This window comes from Danio rerio, chromosome 4 (genome assembly GCF_052040795.2).
Source record: "Danio rerio strain M-AB ecotype USA chromosome 4, GRCz13ab, whole genome shotgun sequence".
Taxonomy (NCBI): Eukaryota; Metazoa; Chordata; class Actinopteri; order Cypriniformes; family Danionidae; genus Danio; species Danio rerio.
The window spans coordinates 49,474,346-49,495,276 of NC_141024.2; the positions used below are offsets into that span (position 1 = coordinate 49,474,346).

The following is a 20,931-nucleotide window of genomic DNA, read 5'->3' on the forward strand; positions in this document are numbered from 1 at the left end:
CAAAAAAGTTCCTTGACCTTTAGTGATTTTCGACAAACAGCATCATTCGACAGAGCACAGCATCATTTTGTTTAAAGTTCAGGATTTTTTTTCTGATAGTGATTTCTTAAAAAAGATAAGAAAATCTACATAATTGCACGTATTAATGTTTTAGTGTGTTGTATTTCAAATTTGGATACTTTAATCTAAGTTTAATTTATAGGAGAAAAAATGTCTGAAAAATTCCACAAAGCCATGTCAGACGCTGACTGGATTTCACGTCTGAAAAAGTTTGCCAGCACAGGAGTTTGGCCATCAGATGAGGGCAACAGGAACAGGCCAGCTCCTCAATAAAAAAAGTGGCTTGAGATTTATCAAAGGGTGTGTATTTCGTTTACATGATATAACGTTTGTTGAAATTTGCTTAACTTGTTAGGCTTCAGTACATTCAGTACAGTATCTGTGTAAAACATGTCATACTTGTTTTTAAATAATAATGTGTTTTAAAATGCATGTATTTTGAGATTTACGTCGAATAATTTACTATAGTTTGACCGTTTATGAGAGAGATTTGAAAAGGTGGGGGAATGGATTATGAATGTACAATACAGCATGTGGTTTTAAAGCCTGAAATGTTCCTGTCCAGTTCCTCTTATTTTTTTTTTCTTATAGAGGTAAAGTTGGTGTTATATTTGGATATTCAGACATTCTCCTTAATAATATCATTTCAGAAAAAAATTCTTTGCAAATTCTAAATAGGAAAATCATATTAGCAGACAATGATTAATGATTATCAAAGTACAGCATTGTTCACAGTGAATTAGATAAGTGTTGATATTGTTTTCAAATCATACTTGCATGCTAATTCCGATCGAATATTCAAAGTAATATGGTAAACAATATATAGACTTCTAAATGAACGAATGTGCGAATATAAAACCAACTTTACCTCTATCTTTTTCTTTTTTGGAGATACAAACTGTACAATTACATATTAGATAAATATTACACACATTCTAGAAACATAGTTAAATTAATTTACAGAGCTATTTTGTGCTTTATTAAAGGAGTCATTGAGTTAAAATTATTTATTCTATTTTTGCCCATTGCAGTCTCGTGGACAGAGGACCTTGCACTCAAAAAAATGATATGTTGGCTTTAATTAACTTTTTTATGTCAACAGGTTCCACGTAACCGAGTTAAGTTACCTTAAAGAAAGAATATTCATTTGAGTGAACTTAAGCTAGTTACATAAAGGTAAGGTAATGTTGTTTAGTTCAATCAACACAACATTTATAATTAACTTTTTAAATTTAAATTTTAAATTTATTTACACTGCGAAAAAAATCCTTTAAATTTACTGAAAAATACCGGCAGTGGTTGCCAGAAATTTTCTGTAAAAATACGGAAGTTTTATATAACTGTTTTAATTTACAGAAAATAACAATATATTATCAACTGATACAATGCTTAGTTCCCAAAAACCTAGTTTAGCTCACAAAAACGTAGTCATTCAATGCACTAATGTGTTCATGTATGTATAATTAGCAAACAGATTTTCCCTGTATTTGTAACTACACAGTTACTTTTAAACAAAAGAAGATGCAGCACAACATCAGCTATCCTTAGTTTATATTGGACTTGCACACAGATGCTACTATCCTCCACAACGGTGCACCATAATAGTTCAATTTATTTTATTTCACTTGTTGGTTTCTAAATTTATTCAACATTTTATTTAATTTGTTAATTTTTGTATTTTTTTCTGTTAATATTTAACTTATTTAGTTTTTTAGATTTTTTATTCCATGTTCATTACTGTTTTGTTGACCATTGTTAAATAAATATTGCATTTATAAATGACTGGTCCATGACTTTTAAGTCCACTTTGTTTCAGTTTCTGTTTGTCTTTAACATTTTATTTACATTGTTTATTTATATTGTTAATACTGCATTATTAATAACTAATTTATTATTTTTACATTTTCTACTCTATATTCATTACTGTTCTGTTGACAATTGTTAGATAAATAATGCATTTATAAATAACTGACTACTCCCTGACTTTTAATTCTATACACTGTAGCTCTATGACATTTCTATAGATCATTTGTACATTAAAATACAGAAAAATAATAACCATAACCATAAGAGTGTGTGTGTGAGAAAGAGAGTGTGTGTGAGAGAGTTTATGTGCATGTGTGTGACATATGCGTGCGTGCCTGTGTGTGTGCATGTGTGAAAGAGAGAGCGCGTGTGTGTGTGAAAGAGAGAGCATGTGTGTGTGTGTGTTTTCCAGAGATGGGTTGTGGCTGGAAGGGCATCTGCTGTGTAAAAACTTGCTGGATAAGTTGGCGGTTCATCTCGCTGTGGCAACCTCGGACTCTTGGTCCTCCATAATCATCACACTGAAGACTAATCTTGCGTACAATTCAGGCTTAAATGTGAATAAATTATATTTTAAACATTTAATAAAATAACAGTTATTTAAAAATACAATAACATTTTAGTGAGCAGAATAAGCTTATTATAAAGTATTCCAAACTTTTTACTGTGGCTGTATATTATAGTTATTACTACTATTTGTTGTGCAACATTTTTTTTTTTTTCACATGGTTGGAAGCCTTTGTTGAATCCACCTGTTTCTGATGTTTGCTGGGGAGCGATTCTGAATGTCTGGCAACTGTGCAGAGCTAAAAAAAAAAAAAAAGATCACTGTATTAAGTAGCTTGAGGGGACATGTGGTACATTGGCCAGTGGCTCCCAGTGCTTCAGCATCTCTGTACATGTTTCCGGTGGAGCTGGTGGTACTGCTGGTGCTGGTTGTGGCCAAATCATAGTGGGAACTAAAGTAAAAGTTCAGTGGCATCTGAGGTAACAGGAGGATATTCTATTGATAGAGCAGGTGGAGGAAGTGGCTTTGGTGCTGGTCCAGATTCCTCGTCATCTCATCAAAATTAAACGGAAACTTGTTCAAATAGATTATAATCGCATTTGACTTTTTTTTTTGACTTGAAATGACAATCTTTTTGCTAAATTAAAATAATTCAACCCATTCTTTAAACAGGGTTTTGCTTGTCACCCTAAAGATTTTTACACAAATATTAATGTTATTCCTAAAAAACATCACGGTATTGATCAGAGGTTTTCTTTCACACTATTCTGTAATGTTCGCTCTTCCATCTTTATTTTTAGAGATACAAAATGTAATAATAAGTTTTAAATGAATATTCTTATTTAAAGGCTTCATCCTAATCAGCTCAGACCTCGTTTATTTTAAAAGATTTTAATTCACAGAAATTAGAAAAATAAGAACAAGTTGCATTTCTTTTTTAATTCTCCCCAAAATTAAAGAACTTCAGTTAAAATGATTAATAATGTGTATCCATCAAAAGAATTCCTGAGATTAAAATTTGATACTGAGGAGAACTTGCCAATTTTGTGAAAGTTATTGAAAACACTGAGCATATTTTCTACAACTGCATATACTCATGTACATAGCTTATAATACATAATGTCACACGCAGAATCCCACAGATTTTCTGCAGATTTTTAGCCCATCATTAATTCTATTTAATTTGAGTAAATGTGTGTAAATATATATTTATTCACTTTTTAAATTAATAACAGTAATATTATTGACTAATATGAAAATGTTTATCTGATTTATGTACAATGCAGTTTGTACAGTAATATTTTCTGTCTTTTAGTAGAAATATTATACGAGAGACTTGCTTTGTTTACCAGATAATGTGAATCTAATTGGATTTGCATTTTAAACATTAAATAAAAGTTTAAAAGATATTATTCTTTGTTTCACATATTTAGGATTTAGTTATGATACTCCCAAAATATTTCGGCAGAAATTAACAGATTTTTATCAATATTCTTTGCAGAAATAGCAAAAAACGTCGACAGATTCTGTCTGGCCCTACTCATGACTCCTAATACATAATGCATAATACAGAATGTCTCATGTCAATATCCATGTAAACCCTTTTTTTACAATAAACAAGTTAAATTTGGTGTAACTAAAACAAATTGTACACACCATTACCTGGTTAACAACCTTTTATGCTTTGCAAAATATTCTTCATTTGTAAATGCAGGTTTTTGGACCTTCTTTTAAAGTGTGACTTTGAGATTATTAGACTCATGAAAGGTCAAATAAAAGTATCCTCTTTCAATTTTTATTTTGCTCACCTAGTAATAGTATATATATATATATATATATATATATATATATATATATATATATATATATATATATATATATAAACATATGCAGACAGCATACAATATAATCTATCAGTCCACATGAGCAGTACAATATGTATTGCATATTAATAATAATTGGAATTTACAAATAGCTGAAGTCCTTCAGTAGTCTGTTAAGTCCTGGAATTAGCATGTAAGCTAACAAATCACTCATATTCTCATTCACAATAGAGATACTGGGTTTCCCATACACAGATTTATTTGTAGTAATGTGGGAGTTTTCACATGAACATTTCTTCAAAGGAAACCAGTTGTTTACAGAAAGTTTAATTGTCTTCATGAGGAAAACTTTTTTATTTTCTAAAATCAGTCCATCAAAATAAATGTGTAGTGTTTTGAAACCAAAGTCTTCATTTGTTACCCACAACACATCAAGATTTGCTCAAGTCAAAATCTCATAATCTGACACAAATCTGATCTGTTGTAAAAGGCAAATGGCATTGTATAGTCTGATCAGGGCTTTATTGAGTCTGCATCAGTCTCTCACTGTCATTGCAAGTTCACAACGGCTGAGTTTAGGTGGATTTTTATTCACCACCAAGTTTTGTGACACTGCAGACAATAGCCCAAAAGTGGAGGCAAATTGGTGTTTGTTCAAGGGAGTGACAATCAAACAATGTAAATGATCAAAAACACAATCTAAGAGTGTAGGACCGATTTGTCTGCATCTCCCCAAACATTTTCTCCTCCCTAATCTTTCTAATTCTCTTTTCAGTGCAGACCATTTGATTGCAGTGTGCAATGTGCACAAAATTGGTTCTCAGTTCATAATAACTGGAAACACATATAGAGTTATTTTGCTTTCTTGCAAAGAAGTAGAAACTCTCACAACCTGGTACATCTTCACCCCTCTTCAATTATTGAGTTTAAATCTTCAGGTTCAAAGGGTTTCATTCCAGTAACTCGATATGTATTCAAGAGTTCACACTTGTCCCGAGATGCTATCCCATGCTATCCCGGGAAAGCCTTAAGCTCTGCTGGACAAGGACTCATTTTTTCTCTCCATTGTGAAGCTTTGTGTGATTGACGAGGCTTCTTTTATGTTTGAAGACCTTTCCACACTCACTGCATCGAAAACGCTCGCCTGAGTGAATCCTCATGTGTTGCTTAATGGAGTCTTTGCATGAGAGACTCTTTCCACAATGATCACATGTAAACTCTGTGGTTCCAGTGTGACCATTCGTGTGATTCATGATTCTTTGGTTGTGAAGCTCTTTCCAAAATGAGCACATGCAAACGGCTTCTGTCCGGTGTGACCTATCATGTGGAGTGAGCCTTTATGTGGGAAACTTTTACCACACTCTGTGCATGTGTAAGGTTTCTCTCCAGTGTGAATCTTCATATGGAGGGTAAGGTTTTGTTTTTGAGAAAAACCTTTCCCACACTGTGCAAAAAACGCTTCTCTCTCCAGTGTGAGTTCTCATTTGGACTTCAAGGTTGCCATTTTGCTTACAACTCTTTCCACACTGACGGCAAGAGTAGAGCCTCTCTCCAGTGTGAATTCTTCTGTGCACTGCCAAGTTTCCTGTAGAATAGAAGCTTTTTCCACACTGTTGGCATGTGTACGGCCTCTCTCCAGTGTGAATTCTCATGTGCACTTTTAAGTTTCCTGTATTATAGAAGCTTTTTTTCACACTGTTTGCAGGTGTAAGGTTTCTCCCTAGTGTGGTCAAGGTTTGGCTTTTGACTGAAACTCTTTCTACTCTGTTTACAGCTGAAATTACACCTAGACTTGGATTTCCAAGGTTTTCTGTGTGATGAAGACTTTTTAGTGAGTGTGGGTTTTTCATCACTCATTATTTCTTGTTGTTTCTCTTCTATTTCATTCCATTGATGTGTCTCTTCTTTCAGCACCATCAGGTCTTCAAAAAAGAACAAAAAAGTGAACTTTAGTATAAAAGCTTAAACTGGCAAGCATGAAATGGATGTTTACCCTAAATATTAAAATGAGCTTACCATTTACTCTCCATCATGTGGTTTTAAACATTTCCTGTCTTCTGGAACACAAAGTAAGCCAGCATTTTTATCACAATATCGTATTTTGTCTTCAACAGAATCAAGAAACTCATCAAGGTTTAAAACCACACAATGGAAAGTAAATGGTGAGGCTATTTTTATTTCTGTGTCAGAAAGTCATACCAACACTGACTCACATAATCAACACATCTCTTGACTCTGGTTTATTCCCCACTGTATTACTACTGTAATTGTGAATCTTTACTGTTCCTTTTTCAACAGGGTGCTCTTGGTAAAAGGAGCAATGGCAGAGAGAGACTTCCAGTGCAGACTTTGTTAAGATGCTGCAATCTAATCGTGGGAAAGACACTTGCTCCTGAGCAGATTCGAGCTTGGGGATGTGTTGCTGTCACACCAACAAGTCTGCCGTGAGTTTCAAAGAACACATTATACTGACTAGTTGCCAACTTAAATGTACTCTCTCATTTCCAGCGTTCACTGAGACTCACACACACACTCAAGCAGTTTGGCCATGTTTAAAACCACATCTGGCAGCTGTTGGATTTGAACCCACACCCCGAAGAGACAGGAGCCTAAATCCTGCGCCTTAGACCACTACGAGCAGAAGCGTGCAGTATCATTTTGCAAGTCTGTTTGCTCAAGCAGAGAGGTCATTCTCAAGCATCCTAAAATGACTGCCTGGCAGCAGTGGAGTTCAAACCCACACCCCAGAAGAGACTGGAGCCTTAATCCAACACCTTAGACCGCTCGGCCACCCTACCTTGCCAAGATGCTTTCCCTGAACAGTTTTCGCACCAACTTGTTTCAAGTAGCGCAACAGCGCTGGGAAATCAGTTCAATTTAGCCATGCCTTGCTGGAGCTCCTCCACAAAGAAAGAGAGCTCCTTAATACCAGCTTAGGAAGCACTCCCACCTTCCTGTCAACCACTGTTCTGTCTCAATTTGAGCACACCTCAAGGCATTTGAAGTCTACTCCAAACGGCAGCCAGCTGCGATGCATTTAAGCACCTAATTACAAGGTAACTGTTATTTCACAAAAGAGTGAAAGTTACTGATTCCATCACAGCAGACCCCACATTGTTGTTGTTATTATATTCAAATCCAGTTATAGAGTATTACTACTCTAATTGTGAATCTTTACTGTTCCTGTTTCAATAGGGTGCTCTTGCTAAAAGGAGCAATGGCAGAGAGAGACTTCCAGTGCAGACTTTAAGATGCTGCAATCTAATCGTGGGAAAGACACTTGCTCCCGTTCAGATTCAAGCTTGGGGATGTGTTGCTGTCAAACCAACGAGTCTGCCGTGAGTTTCAAAGAACAAATTATACTGACTAGTTGCCAACTTAAATGTACTCTCTCATTTCTAGCGTTCACTGAGAACGCGCACACACTCAAGCAGTTTGTTTGTGTTTAAAACCCTATCTGGCAGCGGTGGGATTCGAACCCACGCCCCCAAAGAGACTGGAGCCTAAATCCAGCGCCTTAGACCCCTCGGCCACGCTACCCTAGTTATATCCATGCAGTGGTCCCTTTTCTACCAAATTTTACGGAAGCAGAACAGCAGAGAAGAAGCCGAGCTTCCTAGTGAAGCCCTTCAACTTTGGCCAAGAAGTCTACATTTGGATGTGAGCGGAAGCGTGCAGTATCACTTTGCAAGTCTGTTTGCTCAAGCAGAGAGGTCATTCTCAAGCATCCTAAAATGACTTCCTGGCAGCGGATGGGATTTGAACCCACGCTCACGAAGAGACTGGATTCTAAACCCAGCGCCTTAGATCCCTTGGCTAGGCTATCCCAGATGACTCCCTGCAGTGGTCCCTTTTCTGCCCAATTTTATGGAAGCAGAGAGGTCGCCGAGCTTCCTAGTGAAGCCCTTCAACTTTGGCCAAGGAGTCTACGTTTGGATGTGAGCGGAAGCACGCAGTATCACTTTGCAAGTCTGTTTGCTCAAGCAGAGAGGTCACTCTCAAGCATCCTAAAAGGACTGCCTGGCAGCGGTGGGATTTGAACCCACGCCCCCGAAGAGACTGGAGCCTAAATCCAGCGTCTTAGATCCCTTGGCTACGCTATCCCAGATGACTCCCTGCAGTGGTCCCTTTTCTGCCCAATTTTATGGAAGCAGAGAGGTCGCCGAGCTTCCTAGTGAAGCCCTTCAACTTTGGCCAAGGAGTCTACGTTTGGATGTGAGCGGAAGCGTGCAGTATCACTTTGCAAGTCTGTTTGCTCAAGCAGAGAGGTCACTCTCAAGCATCCTAAAAGGTCTGCCTGGCAGCGGTGGGATTTGAACCCACGCCCCCGAAGAGACTGGAGCCTTAATCCAGCGCCTTAGACCGCTCGGCCACACTACCTTGCCATACTGCTCTCCTTGAGCAGTTTTCACACCAACTTGTTTCAAGTAGCGCAACAGCGCAGGGAAATCAGTTGAATTTGGCCATGCATTGCTGGAGCTCCTCCACAAAGAAAGAGAGCTGCTTAATACCAGCTTAGGAAGCACTCCCACCTTCCTGTCAACCACAGTTCTGTCTCTATTTGAGCACACCTCAAGGCATTTGAAGTCTACTCCAAACGGCAGCCAGCTGCGATGCATTTAAGCACCTGATTACAAGGTAACTGTTATTTCACAAAAGAGTGAAAGTTACTGATTCCATCACAGCAGACCCCACATTGTTGTTGTTATTTTATTCAAATCCAGTTATAGAGTATTACTACTCTAATTGTGAATCTTTACTGTTCCTGTTTCAATAGGGTGCTCTTGCTAAAAGGAGCAATGACAGAGAGAGACTTCCAGTGCAGACTTTGTTAATAACATGCTTTGTAAAAATTGTGTTTGCATTTTATTTTTCAGTTTGGCTTTTCATTTTAATATTGGCAGTCTTGACGTGGAAATGCTGTGAAAATGAAATGTTAAATTGGAATCTTCATTTTAATTATCAATTTGACAGGGATGATGTGTTGTCAAAGTGAAAATCAAAATGAAAATTAAATAATTTCATTTAGTTTTCAATTTTAGCAGATATTTTGCGAACAGTGTTTTAAAATGAAATTGTTAATCTGATTTTCATTTTCATTTCCAATGTTTATTTGATTTATTTAAAATTGGCAGGATTTACCTTCCAAACACATCAAGTTCAACTGAAGAAAGAAATGATGATCTCTTTTTTTAAAGATGTTGCCATCGTCACTCATAATATCTGTGCTCCATTGATAATGCCTTTTTATAGTCATGGTGTGCACGCTTAACTTTGACTTGGTCTACTCAAAGTTGATTGACCTAACTCAGATCAGCTATTCTGAAACCGAAAACTCTGGGTTTTTAATCTCTCGGTAAATCAACTCAGAGTTCAAGTTTAAACTCTGAGTTGTTTGAACCTTCTTACTGAAACAGGCCCCAGATTTATATGTAAGCACCATTTTTGTGTTTGTACACAGTCTATATATACTCTGTAGGCACAATGTAGGATTCAAAATGGCCTTTCACGCTATGGATCTCGTTACCCTTTTAGTCATAACAGGTAATATGCATGAAAATAAAGGAAGTTAATAACACACAAACACATCTCAGCTACTGTGTCTCTTCCATCAAACATCGCTCCCAACTTGAAGTGAGACATTCAAGACCAACCCAGGTGGGACTTGAATCCACAATTCCCAGCTCCAGAGGCTGATGCCTTATCCATTAGGCCATTGGGCCACATAACTAATATTTTATCAAGGATCTCTTGTATGCCTTCTCTAGGCTGTTTTTTTACTGCCTGTGAACTGTAATATGCATCCAGGGAGTTGCTGACGCACGTAACAAAAACAACATGAACAAAAAGTAGATTTTTTCAAAAGCCTTTTTCAGGGCTCGTTGGTCTAGTGGTATGATTCTTGCTGTGGGTGTGAGAGGTCCCAGGTTCAAATCCTGGAAGAGCCCTATGTCTGTCACAGACAAAGAAGTGATGCTTTGGCATTTCTGTGTTAATTGTAGCAGCTTTTGCTGTGACTTTGGTTATCGAACATTTTCAGTGGATTTCTGATCTAAATTAGTTTAACCTGTACAATTATACAGACAAAAAAGGAGCAGCAATGATTCGGTTGTTAGATTTGTTTATGGATCTTGAACAACGCACCAGGGGGGTATTCCAGAAAGCTGGGTTAACTTACCATCTGCTAAAACCTGAACTCTCGGTTGATTTACCCAAAACCTGCTTACCGCGAGTATGTTGGTTCCAAAACAGGTGACAAGAGTAAGTTAAATCAACCTCCTGAAGATAACCGCGGGTTAATGCGCGTGCACGGCACACACCTGAAGGCATTTTCAGTAGATCGCCGAATTCACGAGTCACCATAGAAAGTCACGGTGAGAAAAAAAGGGCAACGCACTTTACAGAGGCAAAGCTGGAGGTTTTAAACACAGAGATTACACATCTGCTTCAACGAAGGAAAGAAATATAGAATAAGAAATAGATAAGAAAATAAAAAATAAATAATAAGAAAATTTATTAGTTCATTAAATTACACATGCCACCCTCCATTTTATTGTAATGATAAATTAAACTACTCTTTAACATCCTTTTTGAGTATGTTGTGTAACCATTCATGCATTTATTTTTCTTGCCATTAATTTCTTAAGGCCACAATATGTGTATTGACTAATAAGGCTTATAGAAATTGTAATCTTTCTGGAGCTAGAACTCTGTCCAAAGTCATTAAACACAGAAACATTATCATAAAAGGTAATATTTAATTACTGGAGCTCTTTATTTAACACATATTCTTTCTGACATGCAGCTAATAGAAAGAGGCCTGTCTAACTGCTGTGTCCTATAATAAAGGCTTTTCAGTGGTTGAGTTTTTCACTTAAACCACACACTCTGTCACTGTTGTAAGTGATTGTTGTCAGATAGCTTTAGGTTCTTTTTATTTTGTATGCAGACGAAGTTCCTTCTGCCTCAACTAACAAGCAGTGTTAGAATTTTCTGCACTTTTTCATATTTGAATATTACTCTTGGATCACAAAATCTTTTATCTACATATTTAAATTCTAAAGTAGCTGTATAAGGTCCATCTTCAAAGATAAAGTCACATGAGCATCAACTTAAGGTGAGAAATGTATATGAAAAATATGTTACATGTTGAAAGGTGTGTGTATAAAGCAGTGTACAAAATCATTCATTTTATTTCAGGAAATGAAGAAATGAACAGACCATTGATTAAACCATTGATTGAACATAACCATTTGATAACCATAACCACTGAGATTTCCTCTGGGTCAAGCTGCAGGTACGTGTCATCGTATAAGGCAGAAAAGGGTATCTTTTGTCCTCCAGCAAGTAACAATGTAGTGCCCAGTAATGATTCTATTTTATAATACAAATATAATAAAAATAAACATTGTGTTAAGCAACATTTGCTTTATAGTTTTTTTTTTACTATATTTGTGTTATACACTTGAATCATTACTTCCTGAAAATCAGCCATTTAGCCTCAACATATAGTGATGAGGTGGGGTGTGTGATGAGCTGGTAAGTGGAAGCAGTAATAAGTTTAATAGTTGAAACACCAAAAGATTAAGGATAGAAAATTAAGTTGTACCTGCACACTTATGCACACTTTGGACACATTTTATATTATCAGTGTCCTTTAGTGACTGATGGAGCTTTAAAATCGGCTGCAATTAATGCACACAATAGCATTTAGAAACCCTGAAAAAAAATATTATATAAAAAAATGTAGGTGTGTGTGCGTGAATGTTTATATAAGAACGACGTCCTACATCTTAAATTAAAGATATATTTTCCTACAAAAGACAAAGCTGCCACTTATAATATTATACAGAAAAATGTGAGGGTGCAGAAGGAGAGAAAAAACACAAGATCTATAAGTAAGATTCGAACTCGCTCCGTTGTTCTTTATCGACACACTGTCCACTGCGCTATTCCCGTGCTCTGATTCATCTGTGTAATGATACGCAGTAATGTATGACCAAGGAACTGTACAAAAGTGTAAAAAAACAGTTCAGTGCCAGGCATACTGTACAGGTGGTCCTACTGCCACATTGTACAGTTGCCTAAAATGCCCTGACGCGAATACAAAGAGCTGCACTGAATGTTTTTTATGGTAAGCGCAGACCCGCGGTTTGTCACATTTGATTTCAAAAAGGTTTGTTAAATACATTAACATTATGAATTTGGTTATGAAAAAAACTATGCACTTATAACCCTCTCACAACAAAAAAACTTGTATCTGTGTGTCCACATCCATAAATATTCTCATCAAAAAAGCATGCAATGCTCAGTAAACTCTCTGAAACAGACAAACTCTGAAACATAGCAACTTACTCTCTGAACATAACCTGCTCCGGAGCAGGGGGCTGTTCCAGAAAGCAGGTTATGTGACATACACGGGTAAGTTTGAGAGTAAGTAGGTGGATAACCTCAACTTTGGTTCCAAAATCGGAGGTAACTTCTGGGTATGTTAAGTAGCCATAGCAACTTACTCTCTGAAGATAACCTGCTCCGGAGCAGGTTATGTTCAGAGAGTAAGTTGCTATGTTTCAGAGTTTGTCTGTTTCAGAGAGTTTACTGAGCATTGCGTGCTCTTTTGATGAGAATATTTATGGATGTGGACACACAGATACAAGTTTTTTCGTTGTGAGAGGGTTATAAGTGCATAGTTTTTTTCATAACCAAATTCATAATGTTAATGTATTTAACAAACCTTTTTGAAATCAAATGTGACAAACCGCGGGTCTGCGCTTACCATAAAAAACATTCAGTGCAGCTCTTTGTATTCGCGTCAGGGCATTTTAGGCAACTGTACAATGTGGCAGTAGGACCACCTGTACAGTATGCCTGGCACTGAACTGTTTTTTACACTTTTGTACAGTTCCTTGGTCATACATTACTGCGTATCATTACACAGATGATTCAGAGCATGGGAATAGCGTAGTGGACAGTGCGTCGTAAATGATCAACGGAGCGCACAACGGAGCGAGTTCGAATCTCACTTACAGATCTTGTGTTTTTTCTCTCCTTCTGCACCCTCACATTTTTCTGTATAATATTATAAGTGGCAGCATTGTCTTTTGTAGGAAAATATATCTTTAATTTAAGATGTAAGACGTCGTTCTTATATATACATTCACGCACACACACCTACATTTTTTAATATAATATTTTTTTCAGGGTTTCTAAATGCTATTGTGTGCATTAATTGCAGCCGATTTTAAAGCTCCATCAGTCACTAAAGGACACTGATAATATAAAATTTGTCCAAAGTATAAGTGTGCAGGTACAACTTAATTTTCTATCCTTAATCTTTTGGTGTTTCAACTATTAAACTTATTACTGCTTCCACTTACCAGCTCATCACACACCCCACCTCATCACTATGTTGAGGCTAAATGGCTGATTTTCAGGAAGTAATGATTCAAGTGTATAACACAAATATAGTAAAAAAAAACTATAAAGCAAATGTTGCTTAACACAATGTTTATTTTTATTTTATTTGTATTATAAAATAGAATCATTACTGGGCACTACATTGTTACTTGCTGGAGGACAAAAGAAACCCTTTTCTGCCTTATACGATGACACGTACCTGCAGCCTGACCCAGAGGAAATCTCAGTGACCCAAGCAGACAAAACAGATGGAGGAGTGCTAAAAATATATAATTAGTCAAAAAACTATGTTTAATCAAATAGTTTGATCTGTTGATTTCTTCATTTCCTGAAATAAAATGAATGATTTTGTACACTGCTTTATACACACATCTTTCAATGTGTAACATATTTTTCATATACATTTCTCACCATAAGTGGATGCTCATGTGACTTTATCTTTGAAGATGGACCTTATACAGCTACTTTAGAATTTAAATATGCAGATAAAAGATTTTGTGATCCAAGAGTAATATTCAAATATGGAAAAGTGCAGAAAATTCTTACACTGCTTGTTAGTTGAGGCAGAAGGAACTTCGTCTGCATGCAAAATAAAAAGAACCTAAAGCTATCTGACAACAATCACAACAGTGACAGAGTGTGTGGTTTAAGTCAAAAACTCAACCACTGAAAAGCCTTTATTATAGGACACAGCAGTTAGACAGGCCTCTTTCTATTAGCTGCATGGCAGAAAGAATATTCTAGAGTGTTAAATAAAGAGCTCCAGTAATTAAATATTACCTTTTATGATAATGTTTCTGTGTTTAATGACTTTGGACAGAGTTCTAGCTCCAGAAAGATTACAATTTCTATAAGCCTTATTAGTCAATACACATATTGTGGCCTTAAGAAATTAATGGCAAGAAAAATAAATGCATGAATGGTTACACAACATACTCAAAAAGGATGTTAAAGAGTAGTTTAATTTATCATTACAATAAAATGGAGGGTGGCATGTGTAATTTAATGAACTAAAAAATTTCTTATTATTTATTATTTATTTTCTTATCTATTTCTTATTCTATATTTCTTTCCTTCGTTGAAGCAGATGTGTAATCTCTGTGTTTAAAACCTCCAGTTTCGCCTCTTTAAAGTGCGTTGCCCTTTTTTTCTCACCGTGACTTTCTATGGTGACTCGTGAATTCGGCGATCTACTGAAAATGCCTTCAGGTGTGTGCCGTGCACGCGCATTAACCCGCGGTTATCTTCAGGAGGTTGATTTAACTAACTCTTGTCACCTGTTTTGGAACCAACATACTCGCGGTAAGCAGGTTTTGGGTAAATCAACCGAGAGTTTAGGTTTTAGCAGATGGTAAGTTAACCCAGCTTTCTGGAATACCCCCCAGGTTATCTTCAGATAGTAAGTTGCTATGGCTACTTAACATACCCAGAAGTTACCTCCGATTTTGGAACCAAAGTTGAGGTTATCCACCTACTTAATCTCAAACTTACCCGGGTATGTCACATAACCTGCTTTCTGGAACAGCCCCCAGCTTTATATGTAAGCACCATTTTTGTGTTTGTACGCAGTCTTTTCGCTGTAAGCACCATGCAGGATTCAAAATGGCCTTTTGCGTCAGGTATCTCGTTACCCTTTTAGTCATAACAGGTAATGTGCATGACAGTAAAGGCAGTTAATGACACACAAACACATCTTAAGAAGGTTTTCACAGCTGCTGTGTTTCATCCACAAAATATTGCTCCCAACTTGAAGTGAGACCTTCAAAAACAACCCAGGTGGGACTTTAACCCACAATCCCCAGCTTCGGAGGCTGATGCCTTATCCATTAGGCCACTGGGCCATGTCACTAGTCTTCTATCAAGGATCTCTTGTATGCCTTCAACAAGTTGCCACTGCATGGAAAACTGCACTTTAGGATCTCGATGCCAGTTTGCATTCCGTCAAATAAGAACTAATGGACAAACATTTTCTTTGTGAAATTGTTCATATTCGTGTCTCATCAGTCCGTATCAGGGTATGGTTCTAGCGTATAGTACGACTGGTCTTGAGAGTTTCGAATTCCAGTCAAGGCCACTCTCATTAACTTGAAATCACAACCTTTCAGCAGCTATTTTCTTGTTTGCATTTCATCACAATCGACCTAACATGAGACTGTTATTTGAGAGCCACGGGGTACTTGAAGTCAAGATCTCCATTTCCAGAGCTTAGCGGAACCTTTTAGGTTTGTAACGTGACAGTGAGATTCAAGCAAGATTGGATGAATCTTAATTAAAGTGTACAGCAAGTCTGAGAATTCAAAGCTAACTATTGTCCTCAGATCATCACACCTAAGCTTTGAGTAGACAAGTCAGGATTTTTTCACACAACTTAAATGTAACCCAACAAACACAACCCAAACATGACCTGAATGCACAATCCCCAGCTTTGAATGATTATGCCTTATCCATTAGGCCATTGGGCCAATACTAGCATTTGCTATATCTGTTGTATGACTCAAGAAGTATAAAGGGACTAAGCCGACAAGAAAATGAATGAATGAATGACTTAAGAAGTTCTTGTAACTCAGAAACAGCACTTTAGGATCCCCATTGCTTTCAGACGATCTGGTGTGTACACCTAATGACAGAACAGCTTCTCTGAAGAGTTTTCCATTGTCATGTCTTTTTGACCTAAGGCACAGGTGTCAAACTCAGTTCCAAAAGGGCTGCAGCTCAGCACAGTTTAGTTCCAACCCTAATTAAACACACCTGATCAAACTAATTGAGTCCCTCAGGCTTGTTTGAAACCTACAGGTAAGTGTGTTGGAGCAGGGTTGGAACTAAACTGTGCAAGGCTTCGGCCCTTTTGGAACTGAGTTTGACACCCCTGACTTAGGGGTATGAACCTAGCTTTTTGAAGATCACACTGGATTGTGCTGCAAAGCCAACTTAAAAGCAACTGCATCAAAGACAACCCAGGTGGGACTTGAACCCACAATCCCCAACTTCGAAGGCTGGTGCCTTATCCATTAGGCCACTGGGCCATATTTTACAGACTGTGAACTGTAATATGTCTCCAGGGAGTTGCTGACGAACATAAAAAAACAACATGAACAAACAGTAGATTGGACCAGTTTCACAGAATTTTTTTTGTGGCACTGCAGGGTGCTTCTTCAGGGCTCGTTGGTCTAGGTGTATGATACTCGCTTAGGGTGCAAATCCTGGATGAGCCCTACGTCTGACACAGAAAAAGCAGTGGAGTGGTGCTGTGCTATCTATGGTGTTTCTATGTTAATTGTAGCACCTTCAGCTGTCATTTCAGTTAATGAACATGTAGTAATGCACTTCTGATCAAAATCAGTCTAACTTGTACAATTACACAGACAAAAAAGAAGCATCCTATAGGATTTCTTTGAAGGAATCCAGTTAGAATTTTGATCATATTTTGTAACCATATAGGATTGTTTTGTAGTACAATACATAAAAATCCTTTAGGATAGTTTCTACAATATTTTAATTGGATCCAATTTATATCTTAATTAATATATGCTTTTCTATCGGCTTGTTAAGTGGTGAAGTGTTGGTGACGTATGCAATGCTGTTTCCGGGTCCAAGCTGCCACTCATTTGAGTTGAGAACTCATTCGTTTATCATCACTTTTTATTCATATCACACAGTAAAGTTAATTTTATGTCATAGTTATGTTAAGTCATAATGTACACAACAATCTCTGGGCTTGCTGCATCACAAATACCAAAATTTTAACAATTTATAAAAAAATTACTTTCTGGCCATTGTATATTAGGCATAAACATATATGTCATATACATGTATGTCATGGACATATATTTCACGAGTCTCCCTATTCAGTTGAATAGAGCACTTGAACCCGGAAGCCGCTTCGCGTGACGTCACACTTAACAAGCGGATTGTATCTCTTATCCTATTATACAACAGTTTTGAATGTATTATGCAGTTTGCTTGAGCTCACCTTCATGTACTTAAGTGTACAGTATTAGTGCACAAATTTCAAAACAAACATGTCTTTACCAAAAACATATACAATGTCGCTAGACCAAACTGTGGACTGGCCCACTCAAAACAGAAGTTCACTGTGGGCCCATAGCAAGTCCACACAAAGTGGAGTGTATATGGCCACACTGGGCGAAGTATAGGTATACTGGGGCACAGCATCTGGGTCAGAAGTATGTCCTCCCTGCTGAAAAATCCAGCTTAAACCAGCCTAAGCTGGTTGGCTGGTTTTAGCTGGTCGACCTGGCTGGTTTTAGAGGGGTTTTGGCCACTTCTAGGCTGGTTTCCAGCCATTTCCAGCCTGGTCTTAGCTGGTCAGGCTGGGAGATGACCAGCTAAAACCAGCTTGACCAGCCTAGCCAAGCTGGGAGTCCAGCCAAAACCAGCTATATCCAGCGTAAACCAGGCTGGTCAAGCTAGTTTTAGCTGTATTTGGCTGGTCATTTCCCAGCCTGACCAGCTAAGACCAGGCTGGAAATGGCTGGAAACCAGCCTGGAAGTGGCCAAAACCCCTCTAAAACCAGCCTGGTCTACCAGCTAAAACCAGCCAACCAGCCTAGGCTGGTTTAAGCTGGATTTTTTAGCAGGACTATGAGCATGCTCTGTGAGTATTTAGTAATTAACAAAATAGTTACGTCCCACTAATACTAAATTGAGTCCAGGCACAAAATGTGCTTATAAGGTCCCAGTAAAGCACTTATATGCAGGGCCATTGTGGCTTTAACACAAAACAAAACTAGTTCACTACTACTATGTAGCAAAAAAGCACAATATCACTTCAACTGCATAATTACATATTTTGAAAGCATAAAGTAATTTCAGTAATAAATGAAGCATCTAAAAATATAAAGACAAGGTTTGGGACAAAACTTTTTCCTTTTTAGTTTAATTAGTCCTTTTTAATGTGTTAACTTTTCTATTTGAAAATGTAAAAATATAATTTATTCCAATGATGTTAAAGCTGCATTTAAGGCATTTGCGTCCTACATGAAACCATTCGAATGATTTGGTGCTTAAAAAACATTTAGATTTTTTATTGACCCAAAACTACTCATGCATTTTGACTGTTATTGTGTTACAATGTAAAAGTTATCAATGTCATACACACACACACACACACACACACACACATTTATGATAAAACAGAACAACTATATATAACATTAAGTTTTTAAATCAGTCCTCTCAGGGGCATCAATATATTTATTCCTGATCACTGATCTTCTGCTCTTTCCATCACCCTGTGTCTTGCAAGAAGTGTCCACTTTGGATGCTGTGTCCAAGCTGCTTTTTGTATCTCCATTTAAGTGAGACAAAACAACCAAACATAAAAACTATATTGAGTTAAACAAAACAAAGTTAAATTTTCATGTTTGTATTTTCCCTACCATTTGTACCTTAAAATTTCTAGAGTAAAGAATTTTTGGGTGGAACTCGGGAAATAAAATATTTACAGGAGTTCCCGGATGACAAAGTTCTAGACATTTCAACACTTAAAACAAATTAAGGCTTTGATTTATTTTTATTTTTTCGGAGAGAGAGAGAAAGAAAGACGGAGAATGCAAAAAAACTAGTTCAATAGAAAACAAATAGATGGATGCATGCAGAAAACCATTTCTGTGCAGTTCCTGAGAACCCCAGCAGAAAAAACATACACTGCTCATGCATTGTGAGACTGGCGTAATAGCCTTCAATGCTGAGGTGTCTGCACACAGTGGGTTTGCATGTCAACTTTAATCACCAGATAAAACTAAAGTTTAAATAATAAGATGATTTTATTTTGACTGAGCTTGGCTCCTGTAAGATAGATAGTTTTGTATGAAGCAGAAAAGAGAAATGTAATTCTTGGCCACCAGAGTCAGGTCTCAGACAACAGATAATTCTATAAAAAAGATTAAATTAATATTCATATAAAAAATATTTCCTAGATGATCTTAACAAATCACACCAGTTGAGTATTGGTTCCCAGTTACTGTTTCCAGTTGAGGGGGAGCCATGTTGGTTGGTTGATCACTTACTGGAGTGATGACCAGTCCTCATCCTGGAAAACCAATGTTCCTAAGAGTTTGGCTCACAGCTGCCCACACATCTGCTTGATAGCTTCAGGTTGTTGATTGGCAGGTATAACTGTGCTGGACTGGAACTGGAGTCAAAATGCAATCAGGACTAGATGGCATCCAATACTGCAAAGAAGTATGTTAATAGCATAAACACAAAGTTTAAAAAGATGATGTCATTTTTTTTTCAGCAAGCAAATACTCAGTATAAGTGCAGTGCAGAACCAATAATCTGAAAACACAAGATAAAAAGTGAGACAAAAAATAATTCAGTCAAATAACACAGAGGTGTGAAGAGAAGTTGATTAACATGTTAAATTGATAAACTGTTGATACACTCATGTCATTGACAAGTTGTGACAATATTAATAATGAGTTAATCTAATTTTTCAAAGTTTAAACATTAGTGTTAGGGCAATATGATTCACGCAATATGAAAAGCACACTTTCATTATATAAATATATATATATATTAAATTGCTTGTGAGATCGACAATAATTCATCACGTAACGATAGTTTAGACTAGAGCGTATTACATCAGATCTGCTGCTATTCAAATATTTTTCCTTTGCAGTAACGTTAAATACACCTGTCATTGCGTACGTTGATCACATAAACAGCAACAAACAAACATGATACATCTAATTAACACCAAATTATACGTAAAATACTTAAAGAACTGTGTCATTTTATAAAAACATATAAATCTGGATAAATTAAATCAGGGATTGTAAATATTAACTCAGAAATTAACAGCTCGAGTTTAAATAGATCGCCTAAGTCGCCAGTTTACTGCTCACTCATGATTCAAGCGAATCACTACAATGGGTGTAACTGAACACAGATCAATTCTCAACTATTTATTTCTAATTTAATACAGAACTCAACTATTAACTCATATTTGAAAGGCTAAACTTACCTGGTTAAGCAGACATGAGAAGCGAGCAGCAGCTGAAGCAGAATCCAGCAACGTCATGGTCAACATTTATCATGTTTTAAAGACGACCGAAATTACTTTATTTGATGCCTGTAAACTGATGTATTTTATCGCCAGGTGGCAGACACACAATTCATGACAAAAATACCACATATACTGTATTTCACACACACACACCCACACACACTGTAAAATACTGTAAATTAACTACTCTATATAAACTGTAATTAATTATCTAGTAAAAAAAGAAATACTGTTTTTTTTGTTAAATAAAAGCAAAACTGAAGGTGCTGATTAAATAAGACAAAATA

At 36.8% G+C, this 20,931-nt stretch overlaps 1 protein-coding gene and 4 non-coding genes across 5 annotated transcripts in view; all 5 read right to left on the reverse strand.

The window, feature by feature from the left end:
• Positions 1 to 20,931, reverse strand: part of LOC137490965 (protein NLRC3) — a 766,684-nt gene that overhangs the window by 198,150 nt on the left and 547,603 nt on the right. The gene's annotated exons all lie outside the window — the stretch shown is intronic.
• trnal-uag (transfer RNA leucine (anticodon UAG)) lies at positions 7,656 to 7,737 on the reverse strand. Its single transcript has one exon. It is a non-coding gene; the product is annotated as a tRNA-Leu (tRNA).
• trnal-aag (transfer RNA leucine (anticodon AAG)) lies at positions 8,496 to 8,577 on the reverse strand. The gene has a single exon. It is a non-coding gene; the product is annotated as a tRNA-Leu (tRNA).
• On the reverse strand, positions 15,383 to 15,455 carry trnar-ccg (transfer RNA arginine (anticodon CCG)). Its single transcript has one exon. It is a non-coding gene; the product is annotated as a tRNA-Arg (tRNA).
• Positions 16,565 to 16,637, reverse strand: trnar-ucg (transfer RNA arginine (anticodon UCG)). Its single transcript has one exon. It is a non-coding gene; the product is annotated as a tRNA-Arg (tRNA).